This window comes from Microtus ochrogaster, chromosome 10 (genome assembly GCF_000317375.1).
Source record: "Microtus ochrogaster isolate Prairie Vole_2 chromosome 10, MicOch1.0, whole genome shotgun sequence".
Classification (NCBI taxonomy): Eukaryota; Metazoa; Chordata; class Mammalia; order Rodentia; family Cricetidae; genus Microtus; species Microtus ochrogaster.
The window spans coordinates 60,079,340-60,083,645 of record NC_022016.1 but is presented as its reverse complement, the minus strand read 5'-3'; the positions used below and the strand labels follow the sequence as shown (position 1 = coordinate 60,083,645).

At 46.6% G+C, this 4,306-nt stretch overlaps 1 long non-coding RNA gene across 2 annotated transcripts in view; it reads right to left on the bottom strand.

Moving 5' to 3' along the window:
* LOC113456630 overlaps positions 1-4,300 on the bottom strand; it is an 18,794-nt gene extending 14,494 nt beyond the window's left edge. For both annotated transcript variants that reach the window (XR_003377382.1, XR_003377383.1), the window contains exons 1-2: positions 4,144-4,300; positions 1,613-1,782 (exon numbers count right to left, since the gene is read on the bottom strand). This is a non-coding gene — a long non-coding RNA (uncharacterized LOC113456630). The remainder of the gene's footprint in view (positions 1-1,612; positions 1,783-4,143) is intronic.
* Between the last annotated feature and the right edge of the window lie 6 nt (positions 4,301-4,306).

Sequence of the window (4,306 nt, the reverse complement as noted above, 5' to 3'; positions counted from 1 at the left end):
GAGGCAGGCGGATCTCTGTGAGTTCGAGACCAGCCTGGTGTACAGAGCTAGTTCCAGGACAGGCTCCAAAGCCACAGAGAAACCCTGTCTCGGAAAAAAAAAAAAAACCAAAAAAAAACTGTCTCAAGAAAATAAATAAATAAAATAAAAAAGGAAACTGACACAATGAGAAGATGAAAGATGATTGGTCACTCAAGCCTTAGATGTACCCACATGATTGGTCCAATCACTGGTACCTGCTGCAGTGCAGCCATTTTACCAAGAGGGAAGGAGACATCACCCACCTTCTGAGGGCAGTAGGATGAAATCTGGGAAGAATATTTCTCTCTCTCCCCCCACCCCATTCCTCCCTCCCTCTCTCTCTCAGCATGTGTGTGTATGTGTACATGTGTGTGGGAGGCCACAGGCAAACACTGGGTATCTTCCTCCATCACTCTCCATCTCATTTTCTGAAACAGGATCTGGACCTCAGTTCAGCTGGACCGACTGACTGGTCAGCAAGCCCCGGAGATCCTTCACTCCAGGGCCCCAGGGCTGGGGTTACAGACAGAGAGCACCAGAGCGGCTTTCACAGGAGCCTTGGTGGTGTAAATTTGGGTCCACATGCCCACATAGCAAGCTCTTTACCAATGAGTCACTGCCCCAGCCCAGGGAAGACACCTGCAGGTGGGGCGTTCCCAGCTTCTTCCTTCCTCTCCACAAGACATTTAAATGGACTTTTATCATCTCAACCTCTTTTAGTTTGAGGCTCTGTTTGATAACGGAGCACCCTTTATACTGCATCCCATCCTCTGCACATCTCAATGTTCTCATCTGTAAAATGGGAGTCACTGAAAGATTGCTCTGAGGACTAAAGGAAAGAGAGCTTGCCTTGCACAGGGTTAGCAACCAATATAATTAGAAATCACTCCTGTTTATCCAAACTCTCCACTCCCTGTCAACTGCCATTTCTCCCAATCACTTTAGCCCAGGCCTAGCAATGACCAAGAAGGAAAAGCTGCCAGGACTCTGACAAAAAGAGCAAACACCACACAGAATAACTAATCCCCCCTTCCAGCCTAAGATACAACCATGTGGTGGATCTAGATGGATCAGGTGGTCACCCTGGTTCAGTCACCTGTAAACAGGTGTGCAATCTAGCCAGGCCTGTGATTGCTTCTTCCAGTGAGGGCAGAAGTGGTTCTGTGACATCTTAAGCACCTCCTCTGAGAAAACTTGGTGATTTTTGCTTCCTTCTCCTCAGCCTCCTGCTCTGGGGACAATTCTACTTAGAAGCCAGGCGTATGCTACAGGAACCCAAGCCACCCGGGAAGGCCCTGGAAACAGTCCCAGGAGAGTTCCTTGCCATAACATCATGCCCAATGAGCATCTGTTGCTGGCCACTGTCACCTGGTAGGTGACACCCAAGTAGGATATGCAGGCCAGCTGCAAGTTCACACACCAGCCTCAGCCATGATCTGACTACAACATCAGGAGAGACCCTGAGTGAGAATCCCCAGCCAAGTCCAGCTCACTCCAGAACCAGGAGCAAAAAGAAGAAACAGCTGGTCTGAGGCCTTCAACATAGGGTCGGTCTATGAGCAGTGAATAACCAAAGCACTGTTGATATTACCGTTATGCCTCTTTGTGGTCTCATTGCTCTGGCTTGTAATGACTGGAGGTGTGTCCCAAGGACAGCAAACACGCTGGAGCATCTGCGTTCTGTTACTCTAGAATCCAGCCACACTCCTGCAGTTACACTGTAGCACTCTTGGGTCTCAGCCCATCTTGCTCATTTAGTCCCTGTGTTGAGAGAAAGAATAATCTGATTGAGAAAGTCACCTTGAAAAAGAATGAAGGTCACATGGACCCAGGACTATATGAAGTTGGGGTGCGGGGGTTATTACCTAAGAAGGGATGTAGAGTCTTAAAACAAAATAGTAGGGGCTCCTGCAGGCACATCTTAATCTCGTGTCTTTTATGTTGGGCTGTCAGTTTGGTTTTCTTCATGGGTCACACAGTGCCAAATGGCTACCGGACCTCCGTTCTAGCATCTCTGTGGCTGGTATGATAAAACAGCAGGGACAAAAAAAGCAGCACAGGAGAGAGGGAGCCTATTTGTCCTAGAATTTCAGGTTATAGTCCATTACTGCAGAAAAACATCACAGCCGCAGCCAAGAGCAGAGAGAATCCGTGTTTGCTCACTCTGGTTGCTTCTTAGCCTTCTGTTACATAGTCCAGGGCCCAGCTCATGACATGGTGCCCACACTGGGGTCTTCCCACCTCGGCTAACAATCAACAGTCCCCAACAGACATGCCCACACTCCAACCTGATCTAAGGAATTATTCATTCTGACTTTTTCCCCATGCCTTTCTAGGCTGTAGGAAGTTGACAGTTAAAACTGACCATCACCAGCTCCAACACCCTCTGTTTTACGTATACTGAAAAATAACCAGACTGCTCCGAATGTCCTGGGGTTCACCCTAATCTGTAACCAGGGGCAAGAGCTGCTTTAATCAGGCCGGCCTAAGTCATAGGTTTCTTGGGGAATCTAGAGCTTCCTTCAGAAGTGTAAATGAATATCATATGTGTGTGCAGAGAGTTCCTAGGGATATAAATACAGCTCTCCACCACACTCATCAAAAAGAGTAGGGAGTCCAGAAACTTCCAAAGGGAGAGGCCATGTTTTGGACAACAGACATTGCGCCCTAGTCAGCGGAGGACACAGCACCTGGGCGAAAACAAACAAGTTATCTCCTTAACCTCGGGCTTACCCAGTCTCTCCGGGGAAGGATAAACTTCTCCAAGATGAATGGTCTGGCTTCTTCTACGCTTCCTCACACACCTGTGTCACAACAGATCACAGTGACCAGGCCAACGTCCCTACCTACAAGAGGTGGCTGCAGAAGAGGCGGCTACAGCCTTGACTACCTGGATACTTCTGCAGCACTAATGATAGCCACAATAATCACATCTCAGAGACTCACCCCAGCTCCTCAGGATGAGATGGGGAGAGGCTCATTCCCTTTACCATTTCTGCTTAGAACTGGTTGTCTCTACATCTAGAACATCTGTAGCTGGAGACTGATGGGAGAACCTCAGGACAGACATGCTTAGCGGCCCCACGGCTCAATGGCTGGCAGGAGGCAGCCATTTTGGTGGGGGTGGGGATCAGTGAACATCACAAATTATAAACTCCATCTTGGCCTTACAGCCATTCATAGAGGCCGATGGTGCTGGCCCGGGGCCAGGAGAGTGAGAGGCTTATTTCTGTTCCATTATAGCTTGAGTCCATATGCAAACCAGAGGACTGTGTCTATAAATAAGATATTATAGTTAAATCAATATTGATTATTAGGAGTTAGTGTTATATTTAAAGCCATAAAACTGAATAAATATTATGGTAAAAGTGTCCTAAATCTCATGGGTAAATTCACTGTGTAAGGCAAAGAGACAGGCCTTGGATTGATGGCGTTGTGACCCTATGTCCCACTCACTTCAAAAAGCTATCAAGCAGATGGCTGTCCCTTGTAGGTGCGGGGAGGGGTAAAAGTGATTTGGGGACAGTGCCTATGTCCATCAGCCCGCTGTTCAGTTATATTCTTAACACACTAATTTAGGACCTGGTGAGGACAATCAATAGACCACAATGCTCACCTAACATGTACTAGACCTTGGTTTCTAAATTTAAAAATAAGTAGACAGGTAGGCAAACAGACAGACAGATACTAGTTTACTCTGACAGTAATTTGTATTTGCCAAATTTATTTTTATTTTTTATTTTGTCTGTCTGTGTGTGCGGATGAGATGGGGGGGTCACACCTGACACGGGGCACACGCAGAGGTCAGAGGACAACTCTGTGGAGCTGGTCCTCTCCTTCCCCCTTCTCACGGGTTCTGGAGATTAAATGCAGCCCATCAGACTTGCTCCACGGGCACCTTCACCTTTGTGCCATCTTGCTGCCACCCTGATTTATTTTCTTTTTTTAATTTTTAAAATTAACTTTATGATTTAAAAAAACTTGTAAATATAAAACATCAAAAAAGTTCCAAATTTAGTCTTCTAAAGTAAACTTTTTTTCTCCTCGCTTGAAAATGCTGACATTTGCATCCATAGAAGCTACAGAAAGGTAGAGGCAAAAGAACAAGAAGCTAAAACTTACACAGAATCCTGCTCCTTGGAGGTAGGCAGTGTTCTTCAGCATTCAGTCACTGTAACCAATACCGAAGGTGACTGATTGACGTATGAAGAAGAGCGGTATATGTCGGCCTATGGTTTCGGTGGTCTCAGTTCGTGACTAGCTTATTTCAGCCTATGGTTTCGGT